We start from the raw sequence: 22794 nt of genomic DNA on the forward strand, positions 1-22794 counted from the left end.
GGTAATAATAATAATTATGATAATAATCCCTTTCTACTTTAATTGTAAGCCCAAGAGTTAAACCAGAATTTGTGACTGATTTGTAGTGTTTATAACCAGTGGGGTGGGGACAATTATGGCAACATAGTTTTGGAATATGCCCTGATCATATAGTACATTAAAAACTAGGCATATACTGCCAGAATGGTATGGCTCGGTGGTTGAGCATTGACCTATGAGCCAGGAGGTCACAGTTTGATTCCTGGTCAGGGCACATGCCTGGGTTGCGGGCTCCATCCCCAGTGGGGGGCGTGCAGGAGGCAGCCAATCAATGATTCTCTCTCATCAGTGATGTTTCTATCTCTTTCTTTATATCCCTTCCTCTATGAAATCAATAAAAAACTATATATTTTTTAAAACTAGGGATATGCTTACTGGTTTGTGAGAATCAAATATTTTGCTAGAATCCAGGGTTAGATTTGGAATCCCTCCCTTCCTTCGTTCCTTCCTTCTTTCTTCTATTCTTTAATATATATTTATTGACCCAGCACTGTCTGGGCACACTGTCTGAAGACTCTGCCTGCATAGAGCCTACATTCTAATAAGAAAGTACACAAATAAAAAATCACAATAGAGAGTATGTCACATGATGGAAGAAAACAGAGTGAGGGAAGGAGGGTTGGTCATTTTGAGTAGGGAGGTCAGAGAAGACTCCATGAGATGACATTTGCAAAAAGACCAGAAGAAGTTGAGGGAGTGATCATGTGGACGGCTGGAAAGGGGGGCTCCTGGTCACGGGGCCAGCAGATACAAAGGGAGGGAGTTGCCTGGTGTATGGAGGGAAGCAAGGCCAGCAATGGACGCAAGTGAAGTATCTACAAAGGAGAAAACAGTGAGAGGCCATGTCAGGGAAAAGGGGGGACAGGCCACATGTGTAGGGTCATTGACGTCACTATCATGGCCATGACCTGTACAGTGAAGGAGATGAAGCTACCTGCAGGGTTTTGGGGAGAGGAGTGACATAATGTAACTTACATTTGTACAGGATGTTCCAGCCGCTGTTTAGAGAGTAGACTGAGGAGAGGCAAGGGCGGAAGCCAAGACACGCACTAGGAGGCAACGGCTCTAATCCAGGAAGAGGTGACGGCGGCTTGGACCCCAGAGGTATGCCTGGCGGGGTGGGGAGACGTGGAGGGTCCCTGGATATACTGTGAAGGTAGTGCCAACCGGATTTGTTGGTGATTTTGATGTGGGGTAAGAGAGGAAGAAAGTATCTGAGCCACAGACTCTCATTCTACAACCTTAAAAAGCTTAGCTTCTCACTCGAATATCAACTATAACAATAAAAATGTATAGGTGCACTGTACTGTACCTCAAAAATGGAGAAGCTTCTATTTACCTTATTTTAGATGAACTTCTGAGGTCTGGTGATAGTAAATATGCTGACCAAGTTTATGTAGTCAATCAGTGGCAGACCAACACTCAGATTTCCTGCAGAATTGGTATCATAAAGATAATCTTATTTATTAAGTTCTGGGACCATAACCTATGGGGTTTCGGCTTTTGAATCATCTACAAAATCCTTTGAAAGACTGAGTCAAGGCCAGACATCTCAAATACTCTCGTTGGGAGTTATTATAGTATGTGACCATGTCACCAGGTATGACGGTAGAGGTGCTGACCTACAGTGACGTGCACTTGACCATGAACTTGGTGTTCCTTTTTCCTGATAACTAGCAATTAATTTACCCAGCTTTCACCACCGTGCGCTTATCCGGTGACTCTTGTGTGACTCATTGGCAGTTGTGTGTGGCGTAGAGATGCCTTCTGAATTGCTGAAATAGAGCACGCCTAATTAGCCTAACCAACAATTACAAATATGACTTCAACCCGCATAGTTAGGATGCCAACCAGCTGGCTCACCTATATGGTCTCCTTCTTTTCATGGACAACGGCAACACCTGGCATTGTTTTAGAAAGCCAACTGGCCGCACCAGGTTTTAGTATGATGGATGGATTCAAAGTGAAGAGCAAGTTCAACTAGCAATTAATGGAAAATAATATAAATAGGGGGGGAAAAAAGCCCTACCCATTTAGTCCATCAGAGGCAATACCATCTAAACACCTTAACCTCAAAATCATTAGTCTTGAATATTTCAATCAATATGGATTCTCTCAAAAATCAATTTGCTGCTACAAATATGATTGTTTAATAATTCACAAGTTCTGGGCCTTCAGGCTAGAAAGGGTGAGGGCAGCTGAGGCAAGAGGTAATTGCCACCTTAGATACGATTTCAATTAAAGAAGAGAACGTCTACGCAATACAGCTTCATGTTAGACCTGACTGTCTTTTATGTGCGTGTGTTTTGAGCTGTATGTCCTACGGGGAAGATATCAATGTAGTTCCGTTCCATTGTTTACTTTCAGATCAGAGCTATTTAGCTATTTTCCTAGCATCATAAATATTTTATTAAAAGAAACCACAGCAAATTTCGGTTTTACTTACTAGATTAAAAACAATCATTTTAAATAGCTAACGACTGGTGCCAAGTCACACAGACAGTCTTCCCTGCAGTGTTGGGAAGGACAAATGCCTCTTACAAGGCATTTTGGTAACTGCTTCGTGCCTTTTCGGTTTCATATCAGGGACGGTGATACTGTTTTGTAAGTGTTGCCTTTCCAGGGCCCCTTGCCCAATGTCATCACTTGGGATCACGTGACTTCCCAGGACTTGTCATTCTTTCTAACACATCTCATTCATGCGAAATCTGTTTGCTAAACAGACGTTTCTAAGTCTGGCTGCAGGAGAGCTCTCTACCATCCAATTACACAAGGCGGGCATACCAATTACTAATGAATCTCAGAGGTCATTAAGATGTGATTCTCTCACTCTTGAGTCTCCATGAGGAGTCTGGCCCAAGAATCTTTTCAGCTCTTAAGAGGAGAGCCTGTGTGCAGTTTCGTTTTGTTCTCAAACAACCATTTTAACAGCCACTGATTAAAACGTCCTTCTACGCTATTTTATAATGGACTAGGCAACTATTGGAGTGGGGCTCGCGAGGGTCGCCGCTGGACACCCAGGAGAATTTGTCCTGTCACCTGCGTGCCTTGGTCCTGCCCCTACCCTGGGCCACACCCCATGTAGGGCTGGGTGACCTTCCTGTCTGTTTGCATAATCTTCCTTCCTTGGATTTATTCTCCATGCCTGGGTCAAAACATGGGGCTCATTAATAAACATTTATTGGGCACCAACAGGGTATTATGTTCCAAATATATTCCCTTCCCTGTGGGCTTGGAATCCACAATTCTGGCTCCCAGCAGCCACCTCTGCCCTGATTTTGAGGAGAGGACGTTATCTCAGCATTTGAAAGGACGTTCAAATATTTGTGAACTTCAAAGGGAGACAGTCCTTCATCCAAAATGTCCTTTCAGATGGCCAAAATGTCTACATAGTCCACTTGTCTTGTAAAGTCTACTGAACTGATTCTGGGATGCGGATAAGCCCTGATAAGGTTAAAAATATTAAAACTCAAAGATCGTAATTAGGCTATCAAGTGAAAAGCATCTGTTCAGTTAGGTGTGAGGACGGTAGAGAGAGAAAAAAGAACCTCATAAAAATCGAAGAGCATCGTCAAGGTCATTGGCATAGAATTGTTAAAGTCATTTGGGCTAGGTGCTGGTGTGCTCAAAATCCGATCAGTAGGCAAAGTTAGGATGTGTGGAGCTTTTCACCGAAGCACGATAAATAATTGAAAACGCCTTTAGCAAATTTCTGTTTTAATGGGAAAATACTTTGTCATGCAGTTTTTCAATTAGTATTCGCTAATTCAAATTGGTTTATCATTTAGCCAACTGCACATTAGATTTTCAGTGATGCATTTTCCCATCTTCATTTTTATTTGTGGGTTTTGCAGTTGATAGTAAAACTTTGGGGGGGGGCTTCAATCATATTTCGACCGGTGGTTCCCAGCTTTTTTCTGCTTGATGCAACACCTGAAGGATGAAATTAAAAAGCCACCATCAGTGGCTCAATGGAACCTGGTTTGAGGGAATGGCCATGGGACTGCAGCCCCTTGAATTAGAATCTGGGGTAAGGAAAGGGTTGCATTTCAAATTGAAATAAAGAAGATGGCAATTCTTTCATGTGCCTGTGCCCCCCCCCCCCTCTCAGATTCAAAGGAATCCATTCTCCATGTCAGATTTAACGTTCTTGTTTGAACATTTCTATAGAGGGCATAATAGTTCAGAATGTGCTTAGGTAAATAGCAATCATTAAGTGGACTCATCATTGGATTAGTTCAGGAGCTGCAGTTGATAGAAACATAAAAGAGATCCTCTGTTTAATTTTTTTTTCAATTTGGTGGCAAACAAGGCCAGCCAAAAATAAAGTTTCTTGGTCGCCATAAAGGATTTCCACATTCATTCATTCATTGTTTAAGGAGTACCTCCAAAATTGCGTTACCGCTCTCAGAATATCGTGTTTGCATTTTTTTATTGCTCACTTCCCCCTTTGGACTCTAAGTTCTATGAGGGAGAGAATGTTATGTCTCTGCTGTGTCCCCAGAGCTTAGAATAACAACTGGCACATCAGAGAAATCCCTATATATTTGCTAAACGAATGCATACATGATTGAATGAATGGTTCAACATGTGTATAAGAATCAAATCAATACAAGCATATTTAAAGAAATAAAAATAAAGGTTAATCTCATCTAAAAATCCCCTCTCCCCAGAGTAAGCTAGGGACCATTAAGGTAGGGAATTCCAGGGTCCCAGGACTTAACAGGGTTGAGAATGGAGGTACATCTAGGTGGGTACGTCCTCTTGATCCATGGAGAAGGTCAAAGAAGAGCCAGCTAAAGTGCCGGGCCCAGGTAGGACCCCCTCTTGCTCTGGTCTAAGGGGAGTCCTGGGTAAACATATCTCTTTGCGAATGAGACTGTTGTGGCGATGGCGTTCAAGCTAGAGCATCTTCAACAAAACCAGGTAATGATTAGATGGAAACTTGCACTAGAAAACCACCCACATATTGAAGAAAAGACGGAGCTGTGGAAAGGCATGCAGGACCCTGGAACACCTCAGGGACTGACAGCTCTAACTGAGGGCTGACTTTCCTGCCATGTGCAGTGGTTGGAGGAAAGATAAGTTCTTAGGGGATTGAGCCGTGACACAAGGAATCTGAGGAGTGGGGAGAGAGGCATATGTGCATATTTGCTGGTTCCTAATACTTGATGTGACTATAATATATTTGACTTGTATTTCCATGGTTAGTTGAAAACTGGCTCCCTAAAATATATTTTGTACCCTCTTTCAAAATCTGACTCTTTATCAAATGGAATTTCTTTCTTCAAAAAAAAAATGTAGTGAAATGTGATTAGTGCAAATGTCTGTGAAATTTATTGTACTATTAAAATCCTATTGGGTCTTTGTTTATGAAATGTATTTTTCTGTATTTGAGGTTTAAGGAGGCTTGATAATGAGGCTGTGAAGATTCATGGGCTCTTTTCTGTGGCTTAATTTAGGCTCTATATCAAATATGTAAAATAACATTATATCTTTCCACCACCTCTGTGGATCATACATTTTGTTATTATTTCCCTGCCAGAGTTTTTTTTTTCTTCTCTCTTTTTTTTTTAAATACTGAGCTACTAATAGTTTGGGCATTTTTTATAGATAGCCATTATCTTAGAGCAGAAAAGAGGTTATGTAACTCTGAATGGCAGTTTCTCTTCCTTGGTCTACCCCTAGGTTTAGGTGGTCCCGTACTGATTCACATTCATTGCTGACTGCCACGCTCGCCCCTCCATACACTTTTACCACCTTAGGAAATACATATTTCTTTGCGGACTGCATGTACCTAACTCCCATGGCCCATTGTGCAGTTTCTATAGGGGCAGAGGAGTAGCTAGGCAGAGTTGTCCACAGGGTGCAGAAACTGAGATGATCAGGGGCCTGGTCCACTTGGAAGGAAAGGAGATGGCTGGCCAAGGACACCTGTGATGTAAGGAGGCTCCAATGATTTTCAATCCTTCCTCATTTCATCGCAGAACAACAGTTAAGGCCTTTCCACAAGCCGTTTGTAGGTTCTGTGGTTTGCTTTTCTCTTGACCTTCATTGCAATAGTGACTTCACATTGCTCTGAGGATAAAGACCAGCATCCTAAAGATGGTCAACAAGTCTCTTTCTTGGGTGTCTCCATCCATCTCTCTCTCTCATTTGGCTCAGCCCATACATCCCTTCTGCCACAGGACCCTTGCACCTGCTGGCCTTTCAGCTACAAAACCTCCAAGTGTTATCTTTGCCTAGTTAACACTTACTGTTAAGGGTCAGGTCACCCTTACTTAGCTTCTCTGGTTTGTATAATAAACCCCTTTATTATACACTTTCCGGGCATTTATTTTCAATAAAGTGGCTTTGAGTAATATCTGCCTCTCCCACTGAACTGAAACTCCTTGAGAACAGAGACCGTGTCTGCTTGAGCTTCTCCTGCATCCTTTCAGCACTTTCTACAGAGCGGGCCCTCGATGTCGCTTGTGGGAAGGATCGGGGAGTGGTATGATTGTCCCCCTGCCCCCTTCCTTGAATTTCCCTGAGGACAGCCCTGCATGGCTTCATATTCGGCACACTGCCATCAGATTGCTCTTGTAGGTTGGTGACTCACTTAAAGAATGGAGGGGAAGAGACAGGTCTTCATTCAACTTTTACAAGAGGGAGCCAGCAAATGCTTTAGAATTACATAGTTTGATGCTATTAGATTCCTTAGGGCCCCAGAAAACAGGGTGTAAGGCTGTCTTTCGATGACTAAAGTGGCCAAAGACTTTTATTAACTTTGCGCCCGATTTCTATCCCAAGTAGCACCAGGAAATGGCACACACCCTCTCCCTCTACCTCCAGGCAGCATTGTTTTAATTCTCTCCAGCAATGATGGTTTATTCCTCAGAAAGCAACCCAGTTCCCTCCTTTGTAATCAGTGTCACGGCCAGGGTGCTTTTCCCACTGCCTAATATAAATTCCTTCTGCTATAATTAAATAAGCCCATTTCCTTTGTTCTTTCCTCAGGGAGAATCGGTTTCGATAATTGTTCTTTAAATAGATGAATCATGTTCCTATAATGCCTTCCAGTTTACAAAGTGTTTTAAGTGCGTCATCTCATCAAATCTTCGCACGAGGCAGGGAGCCGAGGATTCATTCCTTCCCTTTCACAAAGCAGCCGGAGAGATGGCAGAACTTGTTCAGGATCACATGGCTTGTACGTGACACCGACGGACAGATGGGTCTCAAGCCAAGATGCTTGTGTATCTGAATCCCAAGCTGTTTTCACAATTGCAGGAGCCACCCTCTGCGGGAAGAGTGATAGTCTACCTGGTTCTTTCTTTGGCTTATCACCGTCTTGTTGTATTCATGGACACGCTTCTCAGTTTCTGATTTCCACCCTGTGTTCATTTTCACTGCTCTTTTCAGAGATCTAAGTTTTACATGTAGAATATGGGTTGAATAGCCCTGAAATACAGCATCTTTAAAAAACAGTTACAACGATTAGAGTTCAATGATTCCTTATACGACTAGTCATGCCTTCTGGTATTGTGGTGACTTTTTTTTTGACAACAGGATTTGTGAGCCTAACAATGAATTTTATAGTTTAGCAAAGAAAAAAAAATACAAGAAGGTCCCCACTGGTGGGAACCCATGATCTAATGGAAGAGAGGACAGATGCCAGACTTTACAGAATACATTTATAGTCTGAATTGTGTACCCACACCCCCTTCTCTGCCATGCTCTCATGGGGATCCACATCTTTAAAATTTAACTAGGGAATGTTAGGCACTTAGCTACGCTAAGCCATTTCTTCTTGGGATAAAAGCAGAGAGGAAATCAGAAAAAAGTCAAAGACTTTCCTGGAGGTCCCTAGTCGGGGGAAATAAGCAGGTCACCAACATTCAGTACTATGGGGACGTGGACAGTACTGGGGACTCACCTGTGGTCACCAACTTGCCACCCTGTCACCATCTGTAGAAAGAGGGCTGGTCCCAGATTCTTCCAAACCACCGCTTTGCTCTCTCTAAGTCTTTTCGTTTCCTTGTGTTTATTCCAGAGTTTAGACCTAGTACCAACCTTAAAAACTGGACTTTTTGTTTGCAAACAGGGAAATATTGGGAGAAAGACAATTTTTCTTTATTTGGGTCTTATAAATTATGTCATGTTTGGACTATATTCGAATCATTTACACACCTACCAGGTAAAACCATTGCAATGCTGATCTTGTACCAAGAACCAAACTAGGTAATTCTTTTAAAATGAATTATCTGTAGTGAAGATTGTGTCACAGTTTATTTTGGGCGTGTGTGTGTGTGTGTGTGTGTGTGTGTGTGTGTTTCTCTTTCAGCCAAATGGTTTTCAATAGCAATTACTGAAGTGTCAATGACCTCCTGGTTCAATTGAATTAAAAAACTTAAATGAAGTTTTACTGGTATCAGTCTTTGCTGTCATACAGGGTAATTGAGAACATGATATATGCTACAACAATGCCACCTATAGTTGGTCGACTTTGTTTAGAGCAAGGTAGAATTTTACATATGCTGCCACAGAAAACAGTTTTAAAATGAAAGTCTGTTAATCAACAGTGTTTATGTAGTACCTACCCTTCAGAGCACTAGGAAGAAGTAGATGAAGTCAGAGTGAGGTGCTCAAGTAGTAACTATTTTAGGGAACAGGGAATTGTACTTATAAAAGAAATTCTTAATAATTCTCCATGTATTTTCTTTATGGTATCCTTTTATGAAAGCATTCTCTGACTGTTAGTTAGAATTTATCATTTTTTTCCCCTTATGGTCAGCACTTTTTCTGTTGTCCGAAATAATTTTCTTTTTCCTAACTGGGGGTCATAAAGTTACCCTGTTATATTGTCTTTTTAAAGTTTTAGAGATTTGCTTTTTGGCTTTTAATCCATCTTGGATTTGCTGTTGTTTATAATATAAGGCAGTGTTTCGTTTCCAGATCATCAATTATCTTAGCACCATTTTCCAAAGAGTTCATCCTTTCCCCACAGATCTGCAATTTACTCTTGTTAGATATCGAGTTACCATCTGGTGTGGTCCTGTTTCTAAGCTCTCTATTTGGTTCTGTTGATCAATTTGACTATTGTGTAAATATCATAATGCCTTACAGTAGCTTTATCACATGCCTTGATGTTTATAGGAGAAGTCAGCAGAAGGATGGACCAATAAATTTGGAATCATCATAAAATGGAATACAATAGAGCAGTGAAATCAATGAACCACAGCTCTAAATCATAGAAGCATTAACATTGAATGAGAAAAAAACCCCCAAAGAACTTTATACAAAATGATACCATCTTAAAAGATCACATAGAAATAAATCTAAACTATATATATTATCCAGGGAAACAATCTTGTGGTCAAATTTCTAAGAAAAACAAAAGAATGATATGAACTCAATTCAAGATAGCGTTTACCTCTAGGGAGCTGAGTGTGATTGAAGAAAGGACCAGGATAAATTTAACCTTTTGGGCAATACTCATTATTCTAGCTCAGGGGTGGGGAACGTCTGGCCCGGGGGCCGTATAAGGCCCGTGAAATCATTTGGTCTGGTCCTGCCAAGGCATTAAGGATCAGTTAATTAAATGTTTGACCAAATATAACAGGCTAATTTTTAAGTTGATAATTTTTTATGGCCTGAGAATGAGGTTATAAATATCCAAATGGCCATGGCAGAAGAAAGGTCCCCACACCTGTCTAGCTGGATGGAAGGTTCACGAAAGTTTATTTTATTATGCTTCATAATTTACACTTAAACACATAATTTTTTTGTATCAACTATTAGAAATACAATTTTAAAACTATAAAAATGTGTACATTATGATCATTTTATAAAAGCTTATACAATTTTAAAACCTCCAAGGGACTAGAATTGTTTACATTATATTTTACACTTCTTTATTTAATGTTCTGTTTCTAATTTAAATTAATACACATGCATACCTATATATAGTAATTAGGCAAAATGATACAATATAATGCAGTTTAAATTCTCGCTCTGGGACTGACTAGCTGTTTAAACTTAACATGTGGCTTAAACACCATAAAACTCAATTTCCTAATCTGTAAACTGGGAATAGTCCCTCATGGGAGTCCTTATGAGGACTAACAGTTCCTGGCACATGGTAAACACTCAGTACAAATTAGCTTATTTATCTATCTTATTATTTCTCCACTTACTAGAATCTGTATGTGTGTGTGTGTGTGTGTGTGTGTGTGTGTGTGTGTGTGTATATATATATAGATAGATAGATAGATAGATAGGTAGATATAGATATAGATATAGATAGGTATGGAAATATAATTTTTTACTGTTCTAGAAAGTCTATTTGGTTCATGTATTTACTTAGCCTTGTTTAAAAAACCATTTTGTTTGAAAGTACAGTTTTAGTTTTTTTCTTTTAAATAGATATATTTGCAGCTTTTAAAAGGTAATACAGTTGAGGACTAAAAAAATCATGTGTTTAAGTTTGCAAACAGCCTGGGTATGCAATCTTCTCCATACTTTCGGAGGGTTAATTTTTTCTAGGATCCAGGAATATAGTAGCTAACTAATGAATGACACATTTGTGGAATGAATGGGCATACAGGTTGCATGGGTGATTTTAGAGAAAGAAGGAATCAAAGATGTAGCTAAAGATTTTGGTCTGAGCAACAAGAAGATGGAAAATAATGAGGGAGCCTAAATGTAGTTAAAGGGCAGAGATCAACAGAAGGGCAACATTCTGGAAATGTTAATTTTGAGATGCATAGTAGGCATCTAAACGAATTGTGCCCAGTAGGAAGATGGATAAATGAGTGTGAAGTTCAGAGTCGACATGTACAGCTAAAGTTATAAGTTTGGGATTTGTCAGCATATATATGGTATTAAAACTATGGGGGCTAGCTGTGGCCACCTAGGGAGCGAGTGTAGAAGATTTTTTTAAAAAGATCTCAGGACTTAGCTTTTTTCATAATCAGAAGACAGAGAAATGGAGAATAATCAGCAGAGGAGACTGGGAAGAAGTGACCATGAGGAAGAGAGCAAAGTATAGAGATAAGTATGTTTCCTAAGGTTCAGCAAAGATGTATAAGAACTGAACCGAGCATTTTTCATTTCTAGGTTCTTTGATGGAGAGAGAGAGAGAGAGAGAGAGAGAGAGAGAGAGAGAGACTGACTTAAATATTCATTGGTTGATTCCTATATGTGCCTTGCCCGAGGGTCTAACCTGCAATCTTGGCGTACCTGGATGGTGCTCTAATCAATTGAGCTATCCAGCCAGGGCTCATTGCTCAATACTTTTGGCATCACAGTGATATGATGCTTTTCATAATCTATCTTCATCATCTTGAGCTCTTTATCAGGACTGAAAGTAAAATTTTAAAATTATGGAGGAATATTAGAGTTTCCTATGTTTATTTGTGCTTTGTTGTTGTTGTTTGCTATTAGGTTAAACATTCGGTATTGTATACTCCTTGTTTGCAAGCTTTGACAGATGAATAATTGGCACGTAAGTGACACAGGAATTATTCAAGCCGACCTCTGTTAGCCATCCACATTTTGTGATTTCTTCTGAAACCTGGCCATTTCTGTGGTCTGTAACTGCACTGTCAAGCATGTGACAGGCTGAGCTCCTCTGCACATAATGGCTTTATTTCCAGGGCAGCACCATAGGGCAGTCTTTTGGGGAGGCATTTTAAGAGATTCAAATTTAAGTTAAAACCAACTCCATATGCCATTGCCAATGCGAATCGTTCCCATGAAGTGACAATCGGGTGAACAGCGAAGTTCACACACACTCAGGCAGATCACTGAGAGATGTCACAACTTGCTCCTCTGCCTGTCAGCTGGCAAGTCCCTTAATCGAGGAAGCACAGCACATAGGTTGACTTGAACCGTGCCCGTGTGTAGATGATGCCCTTGATGTTCCGAGGCGCGCAGTATTTATGCATTTGAGAACCCGATTAGGTCATCAGAGTATCGTCCAACGGGTGGAACGTGGAGCCATGATCACTCACTCCTTTTACATGATGTCCCCTTGTTTACATGTCTTGATAAAGTCACTAGAACTTCTGAGGGCATGATATTGAAAATTACGTAACACATTCTGTTCCTCAAAAGAGGCCACGATTTGTCACGTTAAATTAAGCAGAGAGAGGTAGGAAGGTTGGTGGTATTTCCGGAGCATAGACTGAAGTAAACTGAGCTTGGTTTTGGTGGCTCCAAAACAGGACAGGGATTTTTTCTTAAGTATCTTCACAGAACTTTCTGAAGATGGCCAGCCGCAATGTGTGTTTACTTCTTCTTCTTCTTTTTTTTTAAGATTTTTTATTGATATATTTAGAGAAGGAAGAAAGAAGAAGGAGAGAGGGAGAGAAACATGGATGTGGGAGTGAACCATCCATCAGCTGCCTCCTGCACACCTCCTACTGGAGATCAAGCTCACAACCTGGGCATGTGCCCTGACGGAATCAAACCGTCAACCTTCCGGTGCACAGATGGCGCCCAACTAACTGAGCTCCACTGGCCAGGGCTGTGATTAGTTCTTCAATGGAGAGGGAGTCACACTGAGGTTTTGTAAAAAGTGATGTTGTGCTGAGTTATCACTTACGGCATTTCTAATCCATACAGTCTCACAATTTAAAAAAATAGTGATGAAACTCATATGAAGGAGTCCATTATCTCATCATCTCAGGAAAATATCCAGATATGAGACATTATAATGCAGCTTTACTTATAAAATAAAGAACCAAGATGGCAAGGAATTGATGTTGAGAGATAATTTCTCTTCCTTTTAACAATTAAAAAATCAGGCAGAGCGTGGAGTCTATAGAGAATCCCAAGTAATACCAGTAAAATATAGAGAATCCAAAGTAATGTTAGTAAAATATAATATCTGGTTCATTTCTTAGCTTGCATAGTCATTCCAATGTTTTTCTTATTACTCTCACGATTTTTTTTATTGCCCTCCAAATTGATAAATCATTAATGGTGGACTATATTGTTGCTTTCAGTATTTACAACTTTACCTATAAAAAGGGCATGGGTTTATTCATTTGTCTAAGCAATTTAAAATATGACATGGAAGAATATTTGAGTCACATTGTATATGATTTCAAAATAACTTTGGCATTCTTTCAACTCTGCGAGGGGAGCCCCTGCTCAGAGAGCTCTTTGATTTATGATGACATCACATCCTCTTGGAGACAACATTATTATGTCACTGACCCTGCAGCGGTGAGGTCAAAGGTCCACGTGAAGCAATTATGGGCCTGGAAGACTAGGCTTCAGTTCAGTGGAAAGCAGGCGGGGCCGCGAGTGAGGGTGAAGGAGTCAGGGCCGAGGGGGGAGGAGAAGGAGAAAGATAAGAAAGCAAATCCTGAAATATGGTCGTTGGCACGAGCAGAAACTTTACCCTCAGCATTTTCCTACTATGCTTGGGGAAATGAAAAAAAAATTAATGAAGGGGAAACAAGCCGGCGAGCCTTTAAAGCTTTGCTCTCTTGCATTGCTAAGAAAGGCTCTGGAAAACAGAGGGGTTACATAAACGAGAGCAGGTGCGATCACGCCGAGGTAACTATTCAGCATATGTAAGTGCAGTTGGAAAATCATTGACTTGCAGAGAATACTCGAAATTGGTCCCTAATGGCCTTGGGTTTTGTCATATGGTCTTGATTATAAAGCTGAAATTGCATTGCCATGCCTTTCGTGTGAACGAGATGGATGGATAATTGTTACGTGCGCTGAATGCCTCCCTGCAAGGAGGAGCCAGGACATCCCCGGTCACTGCAGCTACTGCTTCACCCCACTGTCAGGAAAACTCCAGGGGGCCAGTTCATCACCATATTTATGTGGGGGAGAAAGGGGATGTGCTTCTGTGGTTGGGGGTGCACACTCATGCCCACATATCCAGATGCAGATTGTGGACAAGCCGAAGTGGCCCCGTGTGAGAGATGGCGAGGTAGTGTTTGGGGAAGCAGCAGCGTTGGTGGAAGTGAGGGGTACAGGAATGAACAGGAAGCTCTGGAGAAAATCGATGACTCTGGTGGTGCCCACGTGCTGGTAGCTGGCACCAGGCTGTACCAGGAAAGATTTGGGGCTCGGTTTGAAATGTTGCAGGAAGGTTAGAATGATTGACATTAGGATGGGTCCAGTAAACAAAAGTGCTGTGAAAGACCCATGATTTTAGATACACTAAAAGAAAATAACCTTCCCTTCGTTGACATGTTTGCTGTTTTATGCAGCTCTCAGGATCCCCTCCGGAGGTGGGTGTCAGCACAGTGACTACAATTCCAGCTGCTGTTGTGCTGGGAATAGATTGCATAGCTGTTCCGTAGTTGTCACCACCACCCCTTCCAGTGTGGACATCACGGGTGGATGTTGTGGGGAGTAGGAGTAGGCCCCGTGCTTGGTCCTGAGTGGGTGAGACTCAGGACCGTGCTGGGATCCCCTTCCATGACCACACCAGCCCTTCATCATGAGAACAGTTATCAGGGATCCTGGCCTAGGGAGGCTGTGGCTTTCCCTTTCCACACAACACTTGGCAAAATATGGCCAATTAGCTCTGAGGACCGGTCTCCCTTCCACGTCCAGCCTTGTCCTTTGGAGCCAGCTGTGATGGGAGAAACAAATCCTAGTTTGCGGAGGGACTCCTAGAAAGTCTTCATGTGAGAGAGACGTAAGTTTGGGAGAACGAGGTTCTCCATCCAAAACCAGCATCCGGAAGTTCTCTGGTTGTGGTATATGATTTGCCACTCACAGCCCAGGCAGTGAGTGTGTGTGTGTGTGTGTGTGTGTGTGTTGGAGGGGTTACATCAGTGGGTTGGCCAGATAATTAGCCAATCTCTCCAGCTATTCTGATTTTTTTTGATGTAGGGAGAATACTGTAAGGTAAGGAATAGCCAGAACATTAAGGATGTGTTTCTTTGTAAATGAAAAGGGGAGAGGGGAATGAACATGCAGAATTAATATATAAATAGATATTAATATATAAATGTAAACGTGACATGTATGTGTTTGTGTATATATATATATATATAGAGAGAGAGAGAGAGAGAGAGAGAGAGGGCCCCAAAAGCTGTATATACGCTTTGAATAATTATAAAGGCAGTTTTTACTAAAAGACACTTCCAGCTCTAACCGGTTTGGCTCAGTGGATAGAGCGTCAGCCTTTGGACTCAAGGGTCCCAGGTTTGATTCCGGTCAAGGGCATGTACTTTGGTTGTGGGCACATCCCCAGTTAGGGGGTGTGCAGGAGGCAGCTGATCGATGTTTCTCTCTCATCGATATTTCTAACTCTCTATCCCTCTCCCTTCCTCTCTGTAAAAAATCAATAAAATATATTTAAAAAATAGACACTTCCTTTTCAAAACATGATAGAAATCAGCTGTTAAAGTATGTATACATTTTTGGGGACATCCTGTATGTTCCTGTGCAAAAATATTTAGTGGAAAGTACCAGAAAACCCATAGTAATTATTTTAGCATATTTAATACAGGCTTTTATTTCAGGTGTAAATATAGTGATCCATGGCTCCATTATACCCATTATTATGCTATACCACATGGTAATTAAATCTGGGCTTCTAGGGCAATAAACCGTGAGAGTTACACTATCTGGGTGCTGTTTTTAGTTTGAATTTCTAGTGAAAAAAATGCTAAATTAGTAGCATTTTTATGATTCCTGATTTAGCGCTTTTAATAAAGAAGCAGAAGCTAAAAACAGCCCAACCAAGCAGTTGAAGTCTTATCACAAGTCGGGTAGATCAATACGCTAAAAAAAGGATACAAAGTTTTTGAGTGACAGCTTAAAGATGGAAAATTTAAATATATCCATCCCTGCCTTCTGCTCCACTGTGTACTACAGAGGGCCCAGTTTGGCTGCACGGCCTTCAGCCTTCAGGAATGTGATTTATTCATATCGCCGGGTTTGTGTTTATGTTCCATGCTGTAAATGATGCTTGTAGCAATATATCTGGATTAACGTATTAATACCTGCAGTGCTACCTAAGCTCAACATCACTAATATTGTTCAACGTGTGGTTTATTGGGCTATAAATGGGAACATCAGTATTGACACTGGCTGCATCATCTAAGTGCTTGGATAACAGTGTCTGATGCTGCTACTGACAGTATATAAAACATACCTAGTGACGATGTGCGATATGTCCTGGCTACTGCTCGTGTATCTATCCTCCTCTGGTCTGCAGAGAAGGTGTTGTATGTGTGCAGAGACCTGCCGAAATTTTTCTTAGTGTTCATCAGAGGGATATATTTAGAGGAAATCATATCTTGGTTTCAAATATACTTATTTCATGTGACCACAAATTTTGTGTCGCACATAACACTAAATAATCATTGTCCACAATAATGGAAGGGTAGTGAGCAAATCAGGAACTGAGTTCCAGTGTAGACCCAGGTTAGGTCTTTACCTTGATAGGAAGCTGGTTGGTGTTTATTCATTCATTTAACACATTTTCATTGAAGGTTGGCTGCTGTCCTTAGTCTATTTGAGCTGCTGTGACAAAATAATATAAACTAGGTGGCTTAGAAATAACATTTATTTCTCACAGTCCTGGGGCTGAGAAATCCAAGATTAAGTATCTGAAGAGGTTCACTTCCTAGGTGGCTGTCTCTTTGTTGTAACCTCTCATGGAGGAAGGGGTAAGGGGTCTCTCTCAGGCTTCTGTTGTAAGGGCACTAATCCCATCATGAAGGCCCCACCCTCATGATCCAAGTACCTCCTAAAGGCCCCACCTTCAAATGCCATCAAATTGAGAGTTAAGATTCAACATATGAATTGGGGGGGTGGGGAGGGGCATATTCAGTCCTTGGCAACTACTATTTGATGGCCATTGTTTCTACAGGCAAGTACACGTTCTAGGTTTCATTTCTTTTGTTGAAAATCAAGACAGTATATCAAGTCTGTCTGAATTTCATCAGATATACTCTCCTTAACTGAAGGCTATGAATAATGCAAACACTATAGTTTCCTTCAAGAGGCAAAAACAGTTATAGACATCATTGAGCATGCTACTTTATGTAGGTGTTTTTGTAAAGACGAATGGCATATGTTAAATTAAGCTTCGAGTTTTTAGGAGTGCGGAGCGCCAGCTATCTATCTGCTAGAAACCGTGTGGCTCTCCGGAGAATTAAGGAGAATTAACTAGAAATGGAGCAGTACATCCCTTCTCTTAAACACACAGTTAAATGTTAGCACATTTTGCTGTGGTCATCCAAAGGAGCTATGAAAGTTATTTCCCCCCCTAAACTAATAAAAGAGAGGAGTTAGATGCATCAAATGATAATGATCAAACACATTTTTGCTAGTTTGTAGTTTTTTCTGCTTTTGTTATGGAATATGGTAGAGGCAAGCTCTCAGAAATGCTCAGACATCTGTGTATTTCTTCCCTTTTCACCTCAAATATCTTATTTCTTAGGACCGATTGGGTGGTGACAAGAAAGATACCATAAAGAATTGACAGCTTATGATGTAAGATATCAGTACTGGGTACGTTAAGTATCCTGAACATCATTAATCTTATTAAAAATAGAGATAAAACATTAAAAAATGTTATTAAGCATTAAAAATGAAGATAAACAAGCATGGACTACCTTTCTTAGAAGGTAAGTACCTGAGTAGTCGGCCAGGTGGGAGAAGGTGACTTTCTCAAAGCCATAAAAGCTTGTGCCTTCATGAAACCATTATTATTTGACATATTTTACAGTAAACAAACCTGCATTCTTTGCATGTTTGCAGTTAGTGGCTCTGTGGTCCATGTACAAGGAACAAAGAGGAGGGGAGGCCCCGAGAAAGTTTTCTTTCTCTGTTTTCATCTGCATCCAGAAGGAGGAGCTGGGGGTGGGCGTGGCTGGTCACCACAGCTCAGGGCAAGAAGCCAGTAGAGACAGGAAACACATTAAGCTCTGGAGCTCCAGGGTGGTGAAGATGTAGGGAAGGCCGGATGCTCAGTTCTCTTTGAGTCCACCAACTGCTTCTGGAACCTGGACGCTCTGGAGCTCCAGGGTGGCGAAGGAAGGCCGGATGCTCTGTTCTCTTTGAGTCCACCAACTGCTTCTGGAACCTGGAGCCCATGTAGATGTCTTCCTCCCCAAAGTCCGCCAGAGTCCCACTAAGAACACAGAGCACGTTAAACACATGTTACTGTTTCTGGGACCCCAAATACATCCTGTAAATGTGCACAAAATGGTGGTTGAGTGCAGGCCAGCGGCCCAGGAACCTATGAAATCCAGTCGTTTTCCGTTAATTCCTCATCGCCTCCTTGGTGAGTTGAAATATTCAGCTTTGGTCTGAAAAGCAGCTACAGACCTCATGCAAAGAGCTTGTAAACAAACACCCACTGGAACCATCTGGTCTTGTAACACATACGGGTGATTAAGCTTCGGAGCTAAGATTGTTAACATTTTCAAAACACAACAATCCCAAACACCCTCAAATAGACTCTTGTACAAGTTTATATGGAGAAAAAAAACATGTGATGCTTTATATGGTAAATACTATGGAAAGATTAAAATGATTTTTCATTTCCTTATTTCCCTCTCTCCTTTTCTTCTTTCCTTTCTTACATCATGAGTGCTAAAGAGAGAGAAAGGCTGGCGATACAAACATCTGGGCTAAAAACACATTTATCGTCCCCTTACTCTGAGTCTACATCAGCAGTTCTCAACCTGTGGGTCGCGAGCCCTTTGGCAGTCGAATGACCCTTTCACAGGGGTCGCCTAAGACCATCCTGCATATCAGATATTTACATTACAATTCATAACAGTAGCAACATTACAGTGATGAAGTAGCAACGGAAATAATTTTATGGTTGGGTCACAACATGAGGAACTGTATTTAAAGGGCCAGAAGGTTGAGAACCACTGGTCTACATGGTTAACAGTTTAGAATGTTTCTTATCTTTACCTTCATTAGTATAATCTTGCCCTTGGTAGAGGGAGAAACACGTGTGCTTATATGTGCACACAAGGGGGTGTCTGAGTTCCTTCTAGAATATATTGAGCAATCCAGGCTATTTGCAAATAATGAATTCATACTTTTTGTCCATAATGACTGAAGAAAGTCAGGTCAGGGGAAATTAAATATGCTAAGCGCTCTCCTTTTAATTGTACAATATCGATATTGCCTTTATAGTTAATTTCCTTGACAAGTCATAGGGCATATGGATTGGATTTTTCAGATATTTCTAATGTGGAAACAATTCTAAATTGGAACGTTTCATTTAGGTGACATCACTACAGGGAAAAAGAATAAGCTGCAAGCATGTGGAAATAACATGGCTTTCTAGCTGGGGGCTGTTGAAATGAACAACGCAGAGAACCTAAAACTCTCAAGTGAAATAAAAAGCCCAAATGAGAAATCAATATCATATTAGGTCCCCTATTTTTATCTTCTCAATCTTGACCAGTCCTTATCCCTAGATTTATCATCAGCTGGAAGGAGAAAAGACAATAGTGGGAAGAAGAGGAGATGTTGAATGCCTGAAACGGTGACCAGTAGTTTAAACACAATAAATATTATTTTTTCACTCATATAAAATCCATGATGGGTATTCTTGATGGGGGTGGTCTCTTTCACATGGTGATTTGAAAGTTGGGTTTCTTCTATTTTTTACTCTCTGATTTCAATGGATGGTGTCCAAGTTTGCCCATATCATCTGCAAAAGTCTTTGAAAAGGGAAATGTTATAAAATATTGTGTGGCAAAGGATTTTATGGACCAAGTATGGAGAGACTTCTGTCACTTTTAGTCTCTTTTCATGGAGGAAAACTCAATCACATGACCACAACTAACTGGAAATATGGCCTGGCCCTGAGCCAACAAACAAGAGGAGATGAATTTGGTGAACTGCTGCCTAATATCCACTATAAGGAGAAAAGAGAAAAAAAAAGATACATGTTGATGAAGGACTAGAGCATGTTTAATTTGCTAAGAAGAAAACAATAAATTAAAACCTTTTTTTCCCAGTGGTATGCTGGTAAACTATGGGGGAGGGGTTAAAAAACACCCTGATTTGTAATGTTTGCTGATTTCCTTGGTGTAAGTACCCTCACTATGGCTGCCTTCAAGCTACCCAACATGCAGTCCCTCGACATGGATTCGGGAAGAGATGTATAGACTCAGCACTAGCTCTGTCTCCCTGGACACTTAACTAATGAATCCTGAGAAAACACATCTGAGGCAGCCCATCGGTGGGAAGGAAGGGAACAGGCATTTTCCCTTTGGTATTGGACACAAGGAACGATTCACTTCAGCATGGATTTATTATCTGAAAGACCATCTATATCAGTGGTTCTCAACCTTCCTAATGCCGTGACCTTTAATACAGTTCCTCATGTTGTGGTGACCCCTAATTTCATTGTTACAAATTGAACATAATTAAAGCATAGTGTTTAATCACAGTTAAAAAACACCCTGATTTGTAATGTTTGCTGATTTCCTTGGTGTAAGTACCCTCACTATGGCTGCCTTCAAGCTACCCAACATGCAGTCCCTCGACATGGATTCGGGAAGAGATGTATAGACTCAGCACTAGCTCTGTCTCCCTGGACACTTTACTAATGAATCCTGAGAAAACACATCTGAGGCAGCCCATCGGTGGGAAGGAAGGGAACAGGCATTTTCCCTTTGGTATTGGACACAAGGAACGATTCACTTCAGCATGGATTTATTATCTGAAAGACCATCTATATCAGTGGTTCTCAACCTTCCTAATGCCGTGACCTTTAATACAGTTCCTCATGTTGTGGTGACCCCTAATTTCATTGTTACAAATTGAACATACTTAAAGCATAGTGATTAATCACAGAAACAATATGTAATTATATATGTGTTTTCCGATGGTCTTAGGCAACCCCTGTGAAAGGGTCGTTCGACCCCCAAAGGGGTTGCGACCCACAGGTTGAGAACTGCTGATCTATATGATCTATTCATACAAAAAGCAGATAGGAGATCCAGTTTCTGAGTCAGAAGTAGCACCAGGAGCACAGTGAGTCAAGACCGCCCATCTTTACTGAAACCCAGGTCACACCTAGGCACAATGTCAAGCTTCCAGAACAACTTTCCAAGGAGCAAACCGAGGAGTCAGATGCCACCTCTGGAATTTCATACGATAGTTCCGCAATTGTTTTCCAAAGGAGGAAAGATTTGGAGATGGAATGGATAATGCTGATGAGAGAAAAGAGACCCTGAGAATGATTCCTTTGTTTCTGTCTTCAGGACAAGCTGGATAGAGGTGTCCATGCCCCATGAGAGAAGCAAAGAAGTGATATGGGCTGAAATGACTTTGAAATTTAAATGGATGCTCCCATCTCAATTAGCTAATGAGTTATGCTTGTTATCAATATAGACCAATAACTGTCTATACTTCTGACATTTCCACAAAGGCTTGTCAACTTTTACTATCCAAAGAATCAGGCCACTTAAAGCTCAACTGGATTCATTCTTACCAGTCTGCTTGGGCCAGATGCTCTGGATCAAAGTCCAGGTTCCAGGATGGAAAATCAAGACGTGAGGCAGGATGCTTCAGCCAGTGGCTTTGCTACATGTGGGTATGTTCTCATGTGCCCAAGCATTCTATAAAATAAAAGGCTAATATGCAAATTGTCCCCTCAACCAGGAGTTTGAGGGAGAGTTCGACCAGGGGGCGGGACCAGCCAGTCCCACCCACCCCAATCAGGGAAGGCCTGCTGGACCCCACCTGTGCACGAATTTGTGCACCGGGCCTCTAGTTTTGAATATTAAAGATCAAGAACCTCTTCATAGTTGATGCTGACTGCTTTGTTTCATCGGCAGGTTTGTGTGTTTGGCACTTGAGCTGAGTCAGATGAAAATATATGGATGAATTAAATCTGTGATACATTGGTTCTAGTCAGTTACTGGTTTATTTTGGGCCAGTCGCTATTTTTGGAAAGTACTAACACTGGTGACGGCAGACTCGGGCATGGAGCTTTCTCCAAAAGTTAATCCGCTCACTTAGTAAATAATGAGCCTGTCCAAGGAGTGTTCTCCTCCTCCCGTGATTTTTAATGATGGTGAAAAGTAAGCTATTCTGAAAAGAACTTTCCTTCTGCCAACCCACCCTATTGAATTTTTTTTTTTGTAACCGTGGTTTGCCAAGTAAACAGAACTAGGGCTTGGCACACCACTTTCGATCAGACCAACCGTCAGAATCATAATGTCCTAAGTACAAAGCTCACTAATTGAATTTCCTTTGCTGGGCTGAAATACAGCAGCCAAGACGGAGAACACCGTGGGCTGTTTTTTATGAGGTCCGGAGTCGAAAGTCATTTTTAAAATGTGAGTGATGCAATTTCGTGTAGCTTTCATTTAAAAGGCTCCTTGGTAAACAGTGCTTCGGATTAGTGTATTTGTAATTTAAATGAAGACAATACATCACAGGGAATCTGGAGAGAAAGGAGAAGTTTAGGAAATGATTCATTCTTCTTTTTGTGTGGTCTGCTGCAGACAATTATAAATAGATAGGTGAAGGGAGAGAGAGGGGAAAAAAAAAGTGCGGTGGATTTCAGGAGACAACACTGAACTATTTCTAAAACCGAGTCAGTCCCAATAGTTAAATCTTTATTTTCTTCAAGCAGACTAATACATTCCGCCTAATTCATTTTTTTTTTATTTTCTCTCGGGGTCAGCTTGCAGATTTGCCTCAACAAAGGAAGCATCGTTTTACATCTTTTAAATAATTGATGACTTTTGGTCCAAGCCAGCTTGAAGGAAACTCTGAAAATAGGTACTGATTGAGCAA

At 41.1% G+C, this 22794-nt stretch overlaps 1 protein-coding gene across 4 annotated transcripts in view; it reads left to right on the plus strand.

Annotated features, from left to right (window-relative positions):
* The window catches only part of ESRRG (estrogen-related receptor gamma), a 460216-nt gene that overhangs the window by 105257 nt on the left and 332165 nt on the right, over window positions 1-22794 (plus strand). The window contains exon 2 of one of the 4 annotated variants that reach the window (XM_014528050.1): window positions 1025-1143. The exons of the other annotated variants lie outside the window; for them this stretch is intronic. The gene's annotated coding sequence lies outside the window, so the exon portion shown is untranslated. The remainder of the gene's footprint in view (window positions 1-1024; window positions 1144-22794) is intronic. 4 annotated transcript variants of the gene reach the window in all.

The sequence above is a fragment of the Myotis brandtii genome, unplaced genomic scaffold (assembly GCF_000412655.1).
Source record: "Myotis brandtii unplaced genomic scaffold, ASM41265v1 scaffold612, whole genome shotgun sequence".
Classification (NCBI taxonomy): Eukaryota; Metazoa; Chordata; class Mammalia; order Chiroptera; family Vespertilionidae; genus Myotis; species Myotis brandtii.